The sequence below is a fragment of the Mixophyes fleayi genome, chromosome 1, assembly GCF_038048845.1.
Source record: "Mixophyes fleayi isolate aMixFle1 chromosome 1, aMixFle1.hap1, whole genome shotgun sequence".
NCBI lineage: Eukaryota > Metazoa > Chordata > Amphibia > Anura > Limnodynastidae > Mixophyes > Mixophyes fleayi.
The window spans coordinates 269,580,167-269,602,774 of record NC_134402.1 but is presented as its reverse complement, the minus strand read 5'-3'; positions in this window follow the sequence as shown (position 1 = coordinate 269,602,774).

Below are 22,608 nucleotides of genomic sequence, written 5' to 3'. Positions count from 1 at the left end.
GTAAGCTGCAAAGATATTGTTAATGTTAATTGCTAGTTTATTTTATTTACATAATTATTACATTAAATCCACTTATTAAGGGTCATTTGCAAAAAAAATATGCCGCACAGCATATATCTAGTTTTGTGCTATAATTTGCCTATTTTGCACCCATCAAAATACGGATTCCGTGGGGATGAAAATGCTGTATCTTCTGTTGGAAGGAGCTTGTCGAATTGGAACATGCGTAGATAAATTCTAAATACGACCCAGACACACTCCTGCTCTTCATATTGTGCTCACATGCAAAAATGACATATTCATCCTGCAGATCAAGATGTTTAAATGAAATTTAAAGGGTGGAGGGAGTGCGTTTAAAGAGGCAATCCCTAGTGAGTGACTACAGAGCCTCTTCTCCCACCATGGTTCCTCTGGAGGTACCAGTAATCAGGAGTTATCCTATAAGGTTCAGTGGAACAGCTGTTGTACCAGCCAGGACCATTTCATGTAGGTAAGCCCATTTATATGCACACAAGTACCCAAAATTATTCAAACTCACAAAATTGACATAAGGTGACATAAAGTGGTGTAATAAAGTCAGTCATTGTGTCCTCTCAAGCTCATGATTCATTTAACACATAAATCGCAGTATTTTAGGAAAAATAGAAAAGTGTAAATAATAAAAGGGACCATAATAAAGTACTGGTAGGCAGGCAGCACTTTGAGGTGACCTTTCTCACTTTCCACCATGCACATTTTCATGTGTAACTACAATGCTGGAAGCAGACATATCCCCATTTTACATGGAAAGGTGTGAAGAAATAAGAGCATTCACACAAACTAAACATGCCTCAAGTCTGCATATTGTTTGGTTAGTGAAAGACCCTTAGTGTGAACTATATAAGTAATGAAATGCAAAACAACTCCAGAAACTGTTGTCATCATCATACATCTTTTTCATTTTTTTTAAACCAAAATGGAAAATAATTCAACAAATAGCAAGCATGATGAATGCATATTTTTATATTTGTGTTCATTTACTGTATGGTGAGAGAATTTAGGAACTTAGAAGTTGTACTGTATGTAGTAAGCATAATTTACAATTTCACTTTGAGGATACACTACCATCAAAAACATACTAAAAGCATAACATTGTTTTTTTAAATTTGCTTTCTTTTCTGTGTTTTTAAATAAAAATGAGTATTATTTAGTAACATGCCATGGCCCTTTATGCTCCATCGTCCATTAGTGCTGCTACCCTAGTTTATTGGCAAACTTGAGTGTTGAGCTGCTCACAAACAGGTTTTAGCAATGGGGATTACCCCTGATTTCAGTGTATTATACATTCTGCACTCTCATTATTTTAGCCTTAATTGAAGGTAGGAGGGTTTTTATTTAAAAATATCACGTGATTTCTACTTTAATATCAGACCACTAAATTAGTTTTTTGGATAAATATTGCATCCTCTTAAAAACATCTCAGGCACCTTCAACATTTTATCAATGTTCTATATAAGAGTAACCTCTGTGCTTACCAGAGGGAGATATGCAGGTCAATGGTGTTGAGTGACATGGTGAGCATAGGTCCAGAGAGTAGGGGGCAGTGACACACAGCCCTGGGTTCTGAAATCTACAACCTATAACCTACAGTTCTCAATAACCTCAAGTTGTGAGGAAAATGACATCAGAGCTTTGAAGCCAAATTCACAGAAAGAGAAAGAGGCAGACAGGAGAGTGGCAGAGGAGGGAGCAGGTGTGGCCATAGTCTGGCTGCCTATTTAGAAGTCCTGAAACCAGCCAAAGAAGCAGATATACTGCACAGCATTTGATCCCTGGAGCTTATGGGAAAGACAGAATACACAGACTGTGTGAGTACTGTGAATGTGATAGTATTGGCATCAGTCAGCACAGTGTCGGACTGGGGCATGAAGGGCCCACCGGGGGAATTCAGTGATAGGGGCCCACTATATTGGGGTGTGGCCAACTTTAGGAGTGGGTGTGGCCAGTAAAGGGGGTGTGGTCAGGCTATGGAGGACAACTTATAGCACTATTTTAAATGTGCACCTTTTGCATTAGACCCTGCCCATTCTACTGGTAGGGAACTACATGGGACCCATTAATAAAACACTTGTGGTTTGGAAGAAACTGCAGTACCAGCTCCTGTCGTCTCCTAATGCACCAAGACAGTTACTTATGATAAGTGCATCATTTGGTTACCTCCAACCCTCGCCTCATATGTTGTTATTGCCCATCATGTATTGAGCTTATTAAAAGCCATTACAAGGGCTACACAAACCAAATAATAACATCATCAATTAGAAGACATAAACTGCACAATTAATTTTTTAGTACAATGGTTACCAACCTGTTGTTGCTGTGACATGTCCTGGAATAAAAGTCAATTCATAAAAAAACAAGTGATTGTAATTCTCAACTAATCTCAGTGAAATCCATCTAATTTCATTTTAAATACGGTTGATATATGCCTATAATACTTTCACTATATCACCCCTAAATTCTAAACAGGACAACCATCAAAAAGAATGCACAATAGGCAAAAGGAAAAATATATAAATATAATTATGTTCTCCTATGCATGTGCCTTTCTACACTAACATACAATATAGACCAACATATTATACAACCCTGAATGATTATATTTTCAACTGGATGCAATTGGAATACTAGACTACATGAAAAGCACCCTTCATTTGCCAGATCTTGTATACACAGTCTGATTATTAAAATGACTCTTTGTTATAATTATTTTTTAAGGACTCTTACAGAATATGCCACTCGTCAAAGACCATACACACAGCATCAGTGCTACTGCAGTTGCGTACTTCACCAATGAATGCTTGTTGAGAAGGGAAATTTTAAAAAACAAAAAAATGAACAGAATACAGCCCATCCAAAGCCTGTCACATTTATTCCATATATGCTGGTATGCTGCCAGTGTTGTATGAAAGAGAATATAAATATCAAAGGACGGGCGCAAATGGGGGAAGGGTAAAGAAACACAAGGATTGGGTCAATGAATAAGTCAAGGGGAAAACGGTCCCAAAGTCATTAAAGGATGTTGGTCTTCTAGTTCCACCTATACCGATGTCCCAGATGGTAAACTTACATCAATGTGACCTTTTCTATTCCATACAGTATTTGAATAATGTGTCCTCTTGCTTCAAAAAGCACCACCACGATGTACTTTTACTCCCCTCTAAACCTGTTTCTTCTCCTCACCAGAGTGCACATATGGGAGACCAGGGAGAGAACAGAGAAAGATCTCATGGTGTTTTACGTTCTCTATTTATTAAGTTAAAACATGGGGTTAAAAACACTCACATTTTGTATGTTAAAAAGGTATCTTTCAGTCCATATGTTTCCTCGATCAAACGGCAGTATCCAGCTTCTGTATCCCAGCCACGATCAAACTGGCTGGGCTTCAGATAACCCGGGGAAACTCTGCAGCGTCAGAGGGGGCGTGGTCTATTGCGTCCAGTGTTGCATGAACCTATGATGACCAAACTGACCTTGGATCAGTATGTTGATATCAGGACGTCCTCCTCCCCTGCTCAAACTGCTGAAAAACACACTACCGCGCCTGGGCTCTCTGCATCTGCGCGGTAGTGTGGTTACAGGAGATGTGACCGCCGCCGCCATCTAAACAAAGTTCAACATCAAGCTCCGCCCTAACAACGGAGGGGGCGGAGCTTCAACCCCGCTGGGCCTACCGGTGGATTGACCGGCTGTCCGGCGGGCCAGTCCGAGGCTGAGTCAGCATAGCAGATAGATTTTACCACTCTTTGAGACAGTGAGAGATGAAAAGGGCATCATACACTGAAGAAAGTCTCACCATTCTCATAGAGAAAGCAAGCTAAGCCTCCACACTAGCATACAAGGTTACAAGACTAGTGAAAAAGACTGTCAGTCTGTCAGACAAGGCAGCAAGACTCTTAGAGGTAATTTCAAAACAATCAGAGTGTGAGTGTATTTTCTTGCAAGTGGTTTTTAGGGAGTCAGGTAGGAGTTTCCAGAGTCAGCATCTGATGGACCTTGTAAGAATCCATAAGCTGAAGACTGAAACTGATTCGGATGGGTCATGTATCAAGAAGAAAATGCAGAAAAGATGACACGTGTTGTGTGGTTTAACACCCCTCTAGTCCTAAGGAAAAAATATTGGGACAACTTAGGCCACACACCCTATCCAGTTACACCATACCCTGATCCTCCCAAAACCACATCAACTTTAGGGATTTATACAAGCTCTATAGTGACTGGACTATTCCATCAAATCAGGCGGTGGGCAATTCTTGTTTAGCATTGATAGCCAAAAAATGTAGCACACAACAGCTGGCGTTTCTTTCTATCACGTGCCCCACTCCTTTAAGTAATCCAAATAGGAAAACAACCCAGTCAATGTTTACTTCCTAGTCAAGGAAGTCATTAGCCTTATTTGTGTTCTAGTCAAATACAGGGTGCAATAAAGAACATGATTATTGTGAATAAGCTTTTACATAGACACTGAAACAGGGATATCCTGATCAGTGGCAGTCAAAATTGCGATTCAGAGAATGGTGACACTTAGCCTGCCGACATGAAAATGTCTGCAGGCTAAATGCCGACACTTACAATATGCAGACAGGTTTCCAATTTCGTCAGTGTGATTGGCGACATTGACATATCGGGTATGGGTACGCCCCTGTCACTCACCAAATCCGCTGCCGGAGGGACAAACGTTGGTAGGTATGACTTGTGTATTAGTGAAGTTATGTGAAAAGTAGTGACATTGATTAATTATGTGATTATTAGCAGTGCTCAAAATGGGGCGGTATGTGCTGGTATGACATGCTGGCACTTCTCCGCCCACTTCTTCACAGACAGGGCTAGGCAAAGAGGGGGAGCGCCATGCCTGGGAGGTGCTCTGATCCACCTGCCTTCCCCGCTTGTGCTGCGGTGGGGGCTCCCTGCTCCTTTCTGCTCACAACTCCATTCTAACTGACTGTGACATGATTACGTTACGCCCTCAGTCAGCAAGAATAGATCAGGGAACAAGGAGGAGCCGAAACACAGAAGACAGGAAGAAGAGGAAGAGAAGACAGAAGAAAGAAGGTCATTTGAAGGTAAGTATAGAACGGAGGGGGAAAGAGTGATGAATGAGGCCACATGGTAATGATGGAGGGGACATAGGGTGATATATGGAGGGGACACAGTGTAATATATGGAAGGGGCACAGTGTGATATGGAGGGGGCACAGTGTGATATATGGAAAGGGCACAATGTGATATATGGAGGGGGCACAGTGTGATGAATGAGGGCCCAGTATGATATATGGAGGGGGCACAGTGTGATATGGACAGGGCACAGTGTGATATGGAGGGGATGCAGTGTGATGAATGAGGGCACAGTGTGACAAATGAGGGCACAGTGTGATGAATGAAGGCACAGTATGATGAATAAAGATACACAGTGTGATGAAATGGGCACAGTGTAATCGAGGAGACACAGTGTAATGGAGGGGGCACAGTGTGATGAATGAGAGTGCAGTGTGATGAATGAGCGCTCAGTGTGATCATGAAGGAGGGGACACACTACGAGGAAGGATAGTGCAGTGTGCGGAAGGTGGCTGCAGTGTGATGATGGAGGGGCAAATGTGTGAATTAACTAGTGAAAGGGAATAATAGGAGCAGGAACAGAGGTTGATAGGATGAAGGAGTAATGTCGGAGTGAGACAAGCAGGATGTGAGGCATGGGGGAGAGCAGGTAGGGAGGGAGAGAGGGGGATACCTTCAATGAACATAGGAACAGAGAAAGGAAACAGATAAGGGAAATATAAAGGTTAACATAAAAGATATAAGAAAAATATTTTGGATAGTTTTATTATAATATGAAAATATGAAGGAGAGGTGGAGAGACAAACAGAGAAAATGTATTTTAACGCAAGAGGTGTGGGGGGACATAGGGTGGAGAGCCTTGTATCATTTAATATGCTTTATATTATTCTATATAGTGTTAAAATGCATCTAAAATTAATTTCACTCTATCAAAATCCCTGAACCTTCTGGGTTGTTCATTTCAAAGTGGAAGTTCCATACCAACTCCTCTAAATTTCCACTTTGACTAATGATTATTAGGAATGGTGTGTATTTAAGGGGTGTTATGTTGTCCCACAGAACTAGGCCAGATGTCTCAAAGTTACTAAGATGTGCAAATAACCTGGGAGATGAATAACTCATTGCCACGACAGACAAAGGGGCTATATTAAGAAACTAACAGTCATACAAATACATGTAATAGGTACAAATTGCAGATTGGTTCCTATAAATTGTTGTTACTTTTTTAATAAAGTGTAATCTCCAACTCTCACGTGTGTATGTCTAAATGGGTTGGGTTAATGGGTTGATGTGGAAAACAACATAAATAAAAATGTAAAATAAGTTCAAATGACTGCTGGCACCATGGTGGTATAAGAGTGTTTTGAAATTATTCCCACTGATTCCCTGGTGAAACACGAGAATGTGCACTTATCTAAAAATATATTTTCTAAAGTTTAAATTGCTTTTACTTTTTGTGGGATCCACATCACATAGCTCAGTGAGCATGTCTGTGTTATTTTCAACACAACTACAATTTATACTGGGAGAGTAACTCCAATCTATGTAAAAGCATCTGAAGCTTGTTGCATCTCGTTTACGGCAAAGTGGATGAGAATACTGAAGGGAGTTGTTGGATATAGTGTCTGCACAGCAGAATATATATATATATATATATATATATATATATATATATATACACACCATATATCTGAGTATAACTGTTGGATATGGAGATTTGCTCAATTCCATCCTAACAATTATCGACTTTGATACTTTTTACGTATGTAAATGTATGGCTACTCATATCCTGTTAAATTTGTTTGACAGATATTACAACATGTTCTTTCATGTTTAAACAACTATATTTTAGATATAGTTTTCCAATTATGGAAAGATATTCCCTATTTTTATGTGCAGCCTTTTTACTTTTATTTTTCTGGAACTGTTAAATAAATTATATCTGCATATACTATTTTGTACAAAGAACAATTATCTGCATAATTATATTTCCTACCATTAGGGTTAGCTAATTTTCTTGCAATGTATATATAAATTTAAATATATTCTAGAAATCAATATAACAAGTAGCTAACTTATTATGAAATTGAATGGTAAGCTCGCAAGACAACAGTTTACTTGTACAAAAGAAAGCAATGTTTAGCACACTGTTATATCCCTTTCTCACCAAAATCCAGGGACAAGGTACAATGAACACGGTTTTAACCAGTGTTGCAACCATTCACACTGCACTTTGGTCCCAGTTATATCCCTGGTCACCGTCTTTCACACTGGACCCATGTCTGCCCTGCATTTTCAAGTTGAGCCGCTCCAATGAGCTGCCATTAACTGAACCCAGGTTGAATAACCCGGAAACACCTTTCAGACAGCAGCTTATCCAGCTGCAACCCGGGAATAACCCTGGTCGAGAACAGGGTCGCCCCATTCACATAGACACATGACAGGGGTTATTCCCGAGTCCATGCCTCTGTGTGAAAGGGGTATTAATTACATGTGGTGCCCGATTGTAGCCCAATGAGTAATATAGAAAAAAGATTTACAGATTACAAAAATATAAAGGTAGAAAAATGGACTTTATATAGTAATCAACTTACGGACTTAATTGAATATATATGTACCTTAGGCTTCATGCTACTATTAGGTGTAATTGTATGAATTCAAACATAAATCAATGGTAAATAAACATTTAAACAGTGCCACATTAACAAGGAAATCAGCAATATATAAGCCATGTTTATGAATTTCATTGTATGTAGCAGCATACTACATACATTACCAACCCTCAAAACTCCATATCTTTTCTTTCTGCCTAATTACCCTCTTTTGCGATAAGTGTTTTGGCAGCACAAAGCCTCAAAGTCCATCACAATAGCCCCAATATCTACTATCTCCATTTGCTACCATTATAGACATTTATTTTATAGCCTCCGGTGTCAGGATATTATCCCAAATGTCCATCATGTTATATTGTTACAAATGTGGAACATATTGAACAGTACCTTTTTTTTACCCTTGGCACACCTAAGCCCTTAACAGAATTCTGCGGCACACCAAGAGAAAAAATTAGAGATGCTCACTGACCCCCGTGTTCTGGTTTTGGTTTGGGTTTTGGATCTGGATTACCGTCGTGGTTTGGTTTTGGTTTTGCCAAACCGCCCTTGCGTGTTTTGGTTTTGTTTGGTTTTGTTTTGCAATTTTGTTTAAAAATCAATGTTTTTGGGCATAAAATAACCGAATTTAGTGCTCCACCTGGTTCTTGGATAAGTAATGAAATTGCAAAGCTATATAATTAGGAAAAAACCAGTACAATTCCTGGTAGGCCGTCATTAATTCTACATACAAACCAGATTGTCTTCCTCTCCATCTATGCATATTGGCAATGCAGACATCGTCTTTGGGTGTATATTACACCCTACACTTATAGTTAAATATCTAAAGAAATGGACAAAAGCAGTTTGGTTTCTGTCTGTATAGGCCCCCCTCCACTTGTAGAAAATACTAAAAAATTCAGCCGTTATAGACTGTACAATATAAATTGAAATGGACAAAGGCAGTTTGGTTTCTGTCTCTATAGGCCCCCCTCCACTTGTAGAAAATAGTAAAAAATTCAGCCGTTATAGACTGTACAATATTGATTGAAATGGACAAAGGCAGTTTGGTTTCTGTCTCTATAGGCCCCCCTCCACTTGTAGAAAATAGTAAAAAATTTAGCCATTATAGACTGTACAATATTAATTGAAATGGACAAAGACAGTTTGGGGTCAGTCTGTGTATGACACCCTACCCTTATTGAGAAATTGCCAAAACAGCAGCCTTTCAAGACTATACGTGATATAGAAATGCCCCAAGTCCCTTTCCTATTTGGGGGTAGATTGCACCCTACACTTATACTTATACTTATAAGTATACTTATTTTTTTTGGGGTGTGTCTTTTTCCCTGATTTAAAAAGACTATGTACTTTTACAAAGGCTTTACCAGATGACGTACAGGGAAGACTACCATCAGGACTGGTGCCAGCACCTGCTTGCTGATTCTTTTCATATGTGGACTGCTTTGAATCCATTTTAATGAACCCAAAGCACTTGTAGTGCAAATTTTTTTATAGATACTGCTGATAAATATGACTTTTGACAGCCAGAAAAATTAGTGTTTCACACTGGGGAATATGGGACCCCCCAAAGCACTTGTAGTGAAAAAAATTGTATAGATACTGCTGATAAATATCACTTTTGACAGCCAGAAAAATTAGTGTTTCACACTGGGGAATATGGGACACCCCAAAGCACTTGTAGTGCAAAATATTGTAGAAATACTGCTGACAAATATCACTTTTGACAGCCAGAAAAATTAGTGTTTCACACTGGGGAATATGGGACACCCCAAAGCACTTGTAGTGCAAAATATTGAAAAAAAAAAGCCTCCTCTATCCTCCTTTCTTCCTGCTCTAACAATTGCTAATAGAATTGGAATTAATAATAGAATTGAAATAATAATACAAAGAATAAGGTGTACAATTATTGCTCTGTCCCTGCTCTAATACAGCCTGTGACCTAACCCTGCTCTCTTCCTCTGTCAAATGGCGATGGATTGCTGTGTAGGCTGGTATTTATGCTTTTCAAATCTCGCGAGAACCGAGCTCTGAAATACGAATAAGTCACGATGACTTTTTGCCTCGATTTCCATTACGAATGGGCGGGAGAGTAACGAGCCTGCTCGGCTCAGTACTCGGATAGGCGAAGTTCGGGTGGGTTCGGATCTCGGGGAACCGAGCCCACCCATCTCTAGAAAAAATATAGAAAAAAAGCAGGAATTACTGTTTGCGGGAACGTAACACGTATGCTATACATTCATAAGTGTCACCCCTGTAACATAATAATAATGATAATAACAATAATAATAATAATAATAATAATAATAATAATAATAATAATAATGAACTCTTTATTTCACTAAAATATTTTACAAAGAAAAAATATGGAACAAATGGTAAAATTATTTCCTTAAGGCAAGGTCTTCCAGTTAACCATAGTATGGCGCATGTACCGCCATAAATCTTATGCTTTTTTTTCCTGTTGGAAGCATTGTGCCAAGGCACACTTAGCAAAATCTGGTGGCACACTGGTTGAGAAGCACTGTTATAGAGCACCATTGTACAGCATGTACTATAGCCCTATACCCAATATATTGTATAGCTCCAATATTTAGCTTAATTATTACAACAAATTGAGAGAGAGAAAGGTACCAATTGTACAGTATAACTGTGCATAATCATGTCCTTTCTAAAGGATGTATATTTCCTGTCTGTTACACAAAAATAGGGATTAAACCCTCTCCATAATTCTACCTATAGATTGTTATTTAGTGAGGTATGGGTTTGACACTATATTACACCTCTCAAGGTGCATCCAACTCAAAAATAGTAATATAGCAAGTCCCACAAAGCAGTAGAGATATGGCTTTACAGCGTTAGTAGTAAATGCTAAAGTCATATCACCATATTTGTAAATATTATAAATAAGTAACGAAGTGACATATATCTGAGAGAGAATAGTGTCTTAACAGAGTTATTAATAAATGCAAAAGTTGCACTTTCCATGTAAAATATAATAAACTACAAACACCTCCACATCTGTTGTTTACCCCTTTTAGAATGAAAGGTGAGTCTTCTTTCCTGCAGCGAATAGCTAGACGCAACCTGATATAATATAGCTACAATGCTAATAATTTAAGTACTATCAGCTGGAGAGGTCAGATAGTGCTGCTCATAGTCATCATCAGCATTATATTTCATTGCACCATAGTGGTGTAACTTTGAATTCACAACATTTCACTGTTTCATAAATAGCTTAAGAACTGCAACTCATTTAGAGCTAGGGCTGGTTTGTTTGTTTTTTGTGTGCTGACTGTGCATGACATCAAATATGTGTTAACTTACATCTGTATAGAATTACCCGTTACCAGAGCTGGACACAATTGACCATTTATGGGCTATTCTAAAACAACACCTGAGATAGCATTTTCCCCACCATCAGCCAGGTATATGTTGAGTGACTTTCTTGTGTAAGTATGGTGCTGCATCCCTCCTGCTCAATTGCTGACATTGGTAGACTCAATGCCATAGTGCGTACAGCTCATACATATTTTAGCCCAATACCAAATTTACATCACATTGGTGTCCTCAATTGTTTTTATCCACCACCTATTTATCTCTATCATTAATTGCTAGTCAAAGAAGTATTTTGTTTTACCTTGCACATGTCCATACTTACAGTACCCTCGTTTGGAGAGATTGTACCTCTTTTGAATGCAAATTAGCAGGGGCAAACAAGGGGGGGTTTCCACACCACGTCACCAGTGGGCATGACCAGCATGCATGGGGGCGTGGCTATAATTTTAGACAGTGCTGCTCTCCAACTCTTCCTATACCCATAATATACATGGGCAATGCTGCGTGCACTACTGTTAGGTGCACGCAGCTCTCCCTTTTCAAGCAGAGCTGTGTGAAGCAGGAGCAGGGTTCAGCCACCTCAATTATACAGTGTTCCAGGCTTGGAGGGGGTTTCCAGGCACTAGGAACCCCCCCCCCCTTCCCTCGGTTTGATTAGGGTTACCACCAGTTTGATAAGCCCTGGATTTGTGCTCTTTTTTTTAGTGGTAAATCTGGTTGTCTGAGCAGCATTTATCTGGCTTCTGGGGCTGCGAAGACATTCTCATGACCCTTTTCCTTTAATTATCAGTTCATAGCTGCTCTTCTATTAGACAATAACTTCCTGCGCTGGTTACCTATCAAAGGCTATTTCCTGACAGCAACCTAGGACTGATCACTGAGCATATCTGGTCATAAGTAGGATACACTTTCTTAAAGTCAAAAACATTAATGCCCTTTCAGGGGAATTAGAGGTAATCTGGAAATAAAATATAAATGCAAAGTCACAAATGCAGATTTTATGCTGTGAACTTGCTAGAACTGTCAGCTTCTAGCTGAAAGGATGATATTCTCTTGAAACATTTTTCTCAAATTATAGTTTATTGTCTAAACATAGAAAATGTTTGAATAAAATTTGTCTGACCTATGCTCATGCCAAAGCCAATAACCACAAACCCATGGGATTATAATACATCTTTCTATCTCTGAGAGACCATCTTCTTTGTTGTGCATTATGTCACTAGAGTATACCCTTGTATCTAACCAAGATCCAGCAACTATAAAGAAATTTTTTAAGGAATTAATGGATTATCAGATTACCTGGCCTCACTTCAAGAGGACTCTCTGCTCGACTCCTCAAATTATATTGTCATCATCCACTTGTTATCACTCACACTATAAGGACTACTTGATATGTTTTTTACGGTGGTTTTAAAACCACCAAGTTTAGTAAAGGCCAAACGGCCAGTTAAAAGGCTGAAAACCACAGTTTATCAAACCACCTCTTTGCCATCCTGAATTTTTGATCAAATTACAAACAGACAGATTTACTAAGCTGTTGTTTGAGAAATTGCCGGTAAAACCGGCAGCAAAACAGCCAAAATAAAAGAAGTGGTTGTGAGAGGTAGGATTGCTAAAACTGCAAGCTGTCTGAGCTATTTTGCAATTGAGAACATAAGAGGAGGCACCATTGCATATAAATTATGGATACAATCATTATTCATTGATTACCGGTCAAAATTAATTTGTAATTAACTTATGGGGCAAATTTTATTTTCATTATATTAAGGAGGCAATTTTATTGTAATATATTTTGGGGGACTATAGCTGTTTTCCACCACACATCACAAGTCATTTAACAACCAAAACCTGAAACCGTCCTTGTAGTAAATGCGCCAGTTTTGAGCACTGAACCGCTGACGATGTGTGGCAGTTCAAAACTGACACCAAATACAATTCTTAGTAAATCTACCCCCAACAGACAGACTAAGAGGACCAAATAACTCTAGTGAAATAATTATAACGTTACAGCTATAACCATTTTTTATTTCCTATAGCCTGTAGCAGCACCTCAAAGTTCTGCTAATCCTGAGTGTTACAGAAAATGTTAGTTTAGTTAAATGTTTGGTAACTCTTTGTCAAGTAAGAATATTCTGTTCAGTTTTCTTCAAAGCTTAGTGCCTTCAGATTTGCTTTCATGATGAAAGGGCGACCATGTTGAAGCTTCTAATGTGGCTGTTTTGTAAATATAGTTGTAGTAACAAGGATCAATAATAAAATCTGAAGTGTGATATATTAGTTGTTCAAGAAGCTAAATTCATCATGATTGATCCAGGAAATTAGTATGTGGGGTGAGCTTTTACAGAAATATGAAAGAAAGTGCAATAATTGTCATAGTCACAGAGTTGACGAGTCAAACAATGCTCATTACCCAGTGTGGCCTCACAGTCTTGGTACATGCCCCAGCATGGTCATGCAGGAAGAGAAAAGTGGGTCAGAGCACGAGTGTTGGTTTGCAAAGTGTGATGTAGGTGATTTTTTCAATTGAGAGGGGAGCTGTGATACATTATTATCCAGAGGGTGCTGAGGTCTGGTGTTAAGCACAGGATGATAACTGATATTCTTACAAATGGACATGGAGACTTTTTCTTTTATATGAATAGTGCAATCAAACAGTTGCATTGTGGGTGAAGTGCCAATGCTTTTTTTATTTTTGGTTACAAAAAGAATGTACATTTCTCGATTGGGCAAACTTACTTCCTATATCTGATCTACTTAGCTAACTATGTTAGCAGTTTTTAGATTAAATGAATAGAAATGGGAGCTAATTTAAGTAAGTCATAATTAGCTCCTTAGTCTCAGTTTAAATCTTTTAAGCACTATGCATAAAGAACTTATTTTAGCAGTTACTCATCTTAATTTAAAGTATGCAAAAGGTGAAAGAATTTAACATTTTACAGTCTTTGAAAAAAAAAATCAATAAGCCAATTTTAGTTTCTCTCTATCAAAGTTGTTTCATACTTGTCCATTTTAAAACAAGGCTGCGATACTTTAATGGGATTGAGAGAGCTCTTGAAATGTATGCCAATGATTCCTGTCATTTCATGGCAGCCCGGCCATGGTTCACTGAGCCCCCTCTTCTCTCTTGTCAGCTCAGCTGAAGACAAGCATTTAGTTGCAAACTTTAAGCAGGTTGTGCAAAACAGAAATGATGTGACTGACTCCCCTCCCGCACAATAATGTCACTCTGGGTCAATGTGAGAAGGTCAGGAATCTCCTTGTAAAACTACATGATACCACTTGCCCATTTGAACAAGTTAACTGCTGAATGTGATCCCGACAGACATAGACAATTCACCCTCCTTAACCGCTGCTTGTGTTTCATGCAGAACGTGCTGAGGGAGTTTTTTTTCTTTAGTGCTACAATCATTCCTTTTATTAGGACATTTTTCCAAACCATTGTTGCAGGTAATATATTTAGTATATACGGTGTGACTTCAAAAGGGTGCCGTGACCTTCAAAACAACATGTTTTTTTTTTTGTCTTTCTTTTGGTTTAATTTCCCCCTGCTGCTGTTGGTGAGGCCCAAGAGTGATGCCCATCTTCGATGCTGACAGGATTTCAGCAAGGCCATTGCCCTGATTTTATTCTGCCTTGTAGCACACAAAACTAAAATTGTATGTCAGGCCGAGATGTCGGGGAGCTGACAAGATGCCCCAGTGACATTTCAGCTGGAAAGAGCAAGTGTCTTGCAACCAAGTGGTCAAATATCAAATAATAGGTCAAGCAGTAAGGAGTTCAGTTTTAACCGCAGAGAGGCTACTGGTAACTTATTTGACAAGCTTTAGGCCTCTCTGTGCCTTGACAAAGTGATGTTCTGTTGGGTATCGCTCGACAGACTGTTCTTTATCGCCTTCAGAAGATGAGACATTTGACATTGATTAAACCTTTTAACCCTTAAAGGTTAAATCACTGCTACAGGTTTCAGAGAACAAAATGAATTGTGAATTTCTGTAGCTATTCAAACACATGAACAATAAGGAAATTCTCTGCCTCTTTACATTATGATTTTGATTTCTATGTTTCTGCTACTGTTGCCTTTATTGTTAGCTTTATTTAAATACCTTTATTGAATGTTATCTTTATTAATATATAGTTTGTGTTTTATGAACTGAAATATTGATAATATGTGATTTTATGAATTTGAGATCTTAGAAATTGTTATAAACGTTTGGAAATGTGCAGTAACTTGTACTTAAAACAAAATACAACTATGATTATTATTTATTAGTATTAGTCCATGCAAGCATATATTTTTCTTTTCTTCAGGAACACTGCTTGAAGTCATTAATCAAGTTAAGTTCCATGGAGACTCCAATCACAGAAACAAAAATTCTAATTATTTGCAAAACAAGCAAACAGTAAAAAATTGAAATACAATTATTAACACTCATATCAAGCAGTAGTTGGCTCAGTGAAATTTAACTCAAAAACGACACCACATCTTATCATGCAGAGCCTAAGATTCCAGTGGAAAGAAAACTTATTGAAATATGTTATTTTCGTATGTTATTATGAGATGCTATCTGTTTCTAAAAAATCTCATACATGAAAATCTTTCCTGATTGATTAGCCACAAGGTAAGTTCTTGCCTACAAGTCAGTGAGTATGAGTGGGTCTGTGACGTGGCAGTAGAACACTGCTACCTTCTTCTCACTCTGGCTCTGGTATGCTACTGAAGATTACAATGCAAGGAAGGTGCATTGATATAATTGCCACCCACATAATCACCATGCTGGTGTAACACCTGCAGGGAATGGACAGACGAACACAAAGTTCCTACCTTGACCATGATTGGACCACCTACCACTCGCACAGACCCCTCAGCACGCCTCCTTACACCAGTTCAATCTAGGGAAGAAGCTAGACAGATTACTGAAAGACAGGGTTGAAGGATGGAAGGAAAGGGTGTGTCCAAGGTGACGGCCAGGAGCAGAGACACTTCACTTCCACCCTATTGCGGACATCAATTTGGTCTAGACCTGGGCATGGGACTATGAATATTCTGGACAGAATAGTATCTTGCCCGAACACCCTACTCAGTATGAACTGGTGAGGGCAACCATGTACTGATAAGGGCCCCACACTAAGAGAAAGGGGACGAAGCAGATGGTCGTCTGCACACCCAAGATCGGCGCCTAGAAACTGGGGTGATACAAGACAGCCCACCAACAATGCTATCTAATGGGCTAGTGTGTACTTCCCACACTAGTGCTAGCTACAATAACAACACAAAAAACAGCTCATAGGGAATACAGATACTAAAAGCCTACCTTTAATGGGGGCTTGACTTCTGGATACTTAAAAAAATGCGCACAATACAGTACAGTGCAATATCATAAAGGACAGGGAAAGACGGCCATATAATGGCCATTTAAACATTATAGCATGTAGACAGACCTGACATGGTCTCAAATGACAAGGTACCTCCTGTTACCAGGTCTAATGCCAATCCAAACTCATAGACATATTGCCTGAATTAAATGGGGCCATAAACTAATCCTGACTTTTAACATGCACCACAGGCTTTATGCTGCTGCATAGGGTAATACTTAAATTATATTGCTATACAGACTAATCCTGAGATTATAGCAAATGCGCCCATAGAGAAAATACAATTCACCTAAGCAATCCTAGTGACCAAAGGCCTTATGCCCACTGCTGCTGCACGGGCCTAGTATCCATTAATTGCCCAGGGCCTTGTGCCCAAAGTGTGAATAATGTAAGATAAGACAGAGTGCAGGCATGGGCCTGGAAGATGGATGCCCAGAGGGCCTTACCTTAATCACGCAGCTTTCGTTGGCAGCAGGGGGGAATCATGACAGCTCTTTTGCTTCTCCCTGCTGCTTCTCCCCAGCATCTTTATCTCTTCTAGACTGTCTAGACTCTCCAATTCAGTGCTTCTTTCTCTGCTGTCCTCTTTGTGCTCCTTTCGTTCAGCCTACTTTTCTCCTACCACCGATTTCTTTCTTGATCCCATCATCTTCTGTGCTTCTTCCTGCGGCTTTTGTCTTGATCGCGTTGTTTCTTCTCCGAAGTTCCACGCAGGTTTCGCGCCACCAATGAGCTTACACTGTGCTGCACGGTACGGCTATTTAATAACCGACCCGCTTGCACAGGGCATTGACACAGCATGGCTTCATTGGCTTGTTGCATCAGCAAAAATTCAAATGGCTGGCGCTGAGCCCTGATTGGCTGGCAGCGAATCGTTTACAATATACTATCACCAGCGCTGGGGTACCTTAGAAGAAAGAAAATTAACTTACCGGCACCAGATCTCTGGACAGGTGAGTTCCTTCTTCTTTTCTTCGCTCTCTTCATGGGATTCAGGGGCACTCCCTCACAGTGGGAGTGACAGTGAGACCACCCCAATTACAGTCCACATGCTGCCACACATAGAGCATACATATGACCTCTGTTTTCCCAGGATGCTCAGCTTCTTCCTGTGTGCGTCATCTGACCTTTACTCCTCCTCCACCAGATGCTTGTGTCTGAGCACCTCTACCTCTCCCCCTGCAGCCCTCATTGGCATAGCTGTATGTATCCCCCCCAGTATGTATGTTTCTACCACTTGACTGTCTTTACATTTGTATTTTCCTCTCTGTATTTGTACCTATGTGCCCCATGTTTGTCTCTGTTACCCCCTTGAGTGTGTGTATGTGTCTCCTCTTCGTATGTGCGCCTGTGCATTTCTTCTCCCTTCTTTGTGTGCCTGTCTATATTTTGTGTCTGCACTTCTCCCCATCTGTCTCGCATTGTTGTTCACTGTTTGTGTGTCTCTGTATTGTGGGTGTCTGTCCTTTCTAACGCCCCCCATACAGAGCTGGATTAAGGCTCTGGGGGGCCCGGAGCACTTTAGACAGGGGGCCCCTATGATGTAACATGATTATCATTTTAGACAAATACACAGGCAATACTGTGAGCACTACTGTTAGGTGCACACAGCTCTGCCTTCACGACAAGTACAGTGTGAAGCGGGACATACCTCCCAACTGTCCTTCTAGTCGGACCCAATCCTGACTATGCGAGACCAAATTCAGGACTGCCCGACTAGATTCAGGACAGTTGGCAGACTGTCCTGCTTTCTCCTACCTGTTGTTGTCACTTTCACCACTTGTGGCTGCTGGTTTCTTTAGCTCAGTTGCTGCTTGTCTGGATTCTGGAATTTTGGAGGCGCTATTTGGAAAAAAAAATGGTACATGAAATTTAAAAAATTCCAACCAGCCCCAGCATTAAAATAATAGTATTCCTATTTAATATATAAACATATTTCCATCCATCCCTCAAAACAGCCCTATCAATAAATTAAATGGCATTTACGTTTAAAAAATATAACCATTTCCCACATCCACGGCATTTAATAATTCATATTCACATTTAATAAAAAGACCTAATTTTCCCCAAAACAGCCCCACGTTCATTTATGAGCTTCCAAGCCACCCTAGCATTAAATTTTAAGGTCCAATCACCCCATCTTAAATTGATAGACCCCACTATTAAATTAAATTGCCCCACCATCACCCCATAATAAAATAGCATCCACCTGCAATCCACCATTAAATTAATAACCTACCTCCCACATTATATTAAGAACCCCCTTCTCCCTCACACATTATATTAACATACTACCCCCCTCACACACACATTATATTAACATACTACCCCCACTAACTTTGTAGTATCCGCAAGCTGTATGACCTTGTTTCTCTTCACACATGGGGCGGCACCTGTCATGTGGTGCAAGTCCCATGTGACACCAGTAGCAGGCCACACATAGGGGAAGGGGGGGGGGTGGATCGTAGGGATCCACGGCCAATGATAGAAGGTGGCTGGTCTCGGAGGAGGGTCCAGCCACCAAGTAATAGAGACTTGGGCCAGTGCAGGGACTGGCCCAAAATAGTCTTTTTCTGTCCGGCCCAGTGGGCATATGCCCCCCAGCTCTCCGTCCCAGTTCGTCCCTGAAAAAGACTGATAAAGTGTCATCAGTTTTGAATATCTGTCTATCTTTCTATCTATCTACCTATCTATCTATCTATCTATCTATATATATATATATATATATATATATACCGTATATACACACACACAACAGATATGCTATTTTATTAATAATTATCAAAGTAATTATTGAAGCCTGCCTCTTCTATTAAATATTTAATTATAATACTATATATATATATATATATATATATATATATATATATATATAATAATGATTAGATGATTATGACCCAGACCCACTCCTGTCACCCACAGACATCCAGACCCACTCCTGTCACCCACAGACACCCAGTCCCTCTCCTGTCACCCACAAATCCTCCCCCCATGTTCAGTCACCTTTGGTGAGGCCTCTGGCTGACAGGTTTAGCTAGCCGCTCTTCCTGGCTGCCTTGATCAGCCCCTGGGGCATTGCCGGCTCTCTGTCTCTCTGGTCTATGATGCCGGCCCGGGATTAGGAGCTGCTGCGGCTACACATGCGCAGCAGCTCAATTTCGGCCATCTTAGAATGTACAGCAGCTACGGTGCTGCTGTACATCAGGTCAACTGTCAAATTTTGTGAGGGGGGGTGCGCCTGCATCAGGGGCTCCCCACAGCCGCACAAGCAGAAGAATCGGATGACCAACTGACAGGTGATCCGATCGGCCGGCGGTGGCAGGGGGTTCTCAGAGAGAAGGGGGCCTGGGGCACATGCCCCCTGTGCCCCCCCCTTAAGTGGCCCTGCCTCATATCTACCTTATTCTACCCCACCCAATTTTCCCCTCTGCTCCTCACAATTCACTTTTCCTCTTGCCTGACATCTTCTCCCACCATTGTAATAACATAATCATTAAATAATTTTTTTGAATGGGGTTCTTGTGATGTGTCATTTCAGTATAGTAAGATGTACCTTCAAATATCAGACTGGGAATTACATAGCATAATTACTTTGTTTAGCAATGCAAGCTTCCCCTGTGGATGGACACCGCTCTGCTGCACTAAGCTACAGAGTTGAAGCAGACAAGCTGTAATATAAGCTACAAGGTAATTGGGGTTTCAGTCAACGACACTCTACTTTTATCAGTTGCTCTGGGTCTTCAGCATTGTGGAACTACAAAACACAGTATGTCTTGCCAGAGGGCAAGCTGGGACTTGTGAAATAACTGGAGAGTCACAGTTTACAATGATAGCCAGTCACATAATATACAAACACTATTTCAGTGTCACATACAGATGCATTCCTCTACTGGACCCTTCAAGTCCCAGCCCAACAGTACCCCTGCTGGTTTTTTTTTCACTTCAGCTTGCCTCCACATAAGTATAAGAATATTGGCATGGCAACTTTGGTACAGTGGTGCACTTGGGCTTTTAGATATGCTGTGAGTCTCCTCAGAATATTTTTGTTAAATTTAGGCTCTGTCTTTGTTTATACATTCCAAAACTACTCAATGTATGTTTTCAAAGGACCAGGACATTTGTGTTTCATTGTCTGTTATATAGCCTCTAGGCTACTTGGTCTGGATCTCTGGGGGTAAATTTATCAAGCTGCGGGTTTGAAAAAGTGGAGATGTTGCCTACAGCCACCAAATTAGATTCTAGCTATCATTTTGTAGACTGCTTTAAATAAATGATAACTAAAATCTGATTGGTTGTTAAATGCAATATCTCTACTTTTTCAAACACGCATCTAGATAAATTTATGCCCTGGTGTGCTTCCGTCTGTGCTCTTTTTTCTTTTTTCGTTTTCTGTTGTTTATCAACTAGGTAACAAGTTCAGAGAGAGCTAAATGCAAACAGCCATTAGTCCCAAAAATGACTTTCAAGAACACCTGCATGATGCTTATTTTTTGGCTTATTCCTGGTTCCAGCTTTCGTGGTCTTAATGGTAAGTATTGTTCTCACAACCTGCATCCTGCCTTGTCATATGGTTTTGCATTTTCACCATTAGTTCAGTTCTAACAGAAGTCTGCATTTGACTAGTTTGTAGTCTATTTTGTTTCTTGTTTAGGCATATGCCTTATGTTTTGAAACTGTTCATTTTGTATCTAGTGTAACAATTATATAGCAATGTAAGTAATGAATATGGAGTACTTGCCTTACTCTAGATTAGCGCTGGCCGGCCGGTGGTGCGAAGTCTAACGAACCCCCTGGTGTTCGCCAAGAACCGCCGCAAGGCGGGATGGGCTTTGTTGCGGAGGATCGCAGGTCGCGGTCCACTGGTCTGCCTCTAGAGGTAAGGGTTTAGGAGGTAGCCCACGATAACACAGGAACTGGAAGGTAGGATCAGGATAGCCGAGGTCTGGTACACTTGGCGTGGAGATAATTTGTAGTCAGCAGGCCGGGGTCTGGTACACTTGGAGTGGAGATAATACGTAGTCAGCAAGCTGGGTCTGGTACACTTGGAGTGGAGATAATACGTAGTCAGCAAGCCTGGGTCTGGTACACGAGGAGTTAATGACTGAAAAGCCTGTAAGGAGCTGGTACACGGGAGACACACGAGAAGCACCTAGTCAGGGTACATAGAAAGTTGCTCTGATGCTGTCCAGGCGTCAGAGCAGGACTTTAGTAGTCTACAGATTTGAATTCCCCGCCCCGACTGTCATGTGACAGCGCCACCGCGACCCGGAAGGAAGAGAGGATCGCGGCGCTGGAGCAAGGACAGGTGAGTTGTAACAGTACCCCCCTCCTAAAAAGGTGGACTCCGGACACTTATACCGGCTTGGTGGAGAATTTCTTATGAAAGGCTCGTAGAAGTCGTGGAGCATGCACATCAGCAGCCGGAACCCATGAACATTCTTTGGAGCCGTATCCTTTCCAGTCCACTAGAAATTGCAGAACTCCTCTTGACCGACGGGAATCCAAAATTTGTTTGACCTCAAACTCAGACTGTTCTTGAATGACCACAGGAGGTGGAGGCCTCTCTTCAGTAGAGAATTGATTGTTAATTACAGGTTTAAGGAGAGACACATGGAAGACACTAGGAATACGTAATGACGAAGGAAGCTTTAACTTAAAAGCCACCAGATTGATAACCTTGGATATTTCAAAAGGACCGATGAATCTAGGAGCCAATTTTTTGCTAGGAACCTTCAAATGGATATTACGGGTAGATAACCACACTTTGTCCCCTGGGATGAATTGAGGAGCTACCCTCTTCCTCTTGTCATACGCCTTCTTAGCGCTAATCGCGGATCTCCTCAGGCTGGTTTTCACTAGATCCCAGATGTCAGAAAACCTGCGAAAGAGAGAGTCCACCGCTGGTACCTCTGAGTGAGGAAGAGAAGAGAAGGCTGGTAGCCTGGGATGACAACCATACAAGATAAAGAAGGGGGAATTGGAGGCTGCTTCATGGAAATAGTAGTTGTGAGCGAACTCTGCCCAAGGAAGGAGGTCAACCCAATTATCTTGATTGGCAGAGATGTAAAACCGTAGAAACTTCTCCAATTCTTGATTAGTCCTCTCAGTCAACCCATTAGTCTGGGGATGATATGCAGATGAAAGATCCAGTTTGGTTCCTAATTTTTGGCAGAAGACTCTCCAGAATCTAGATACAA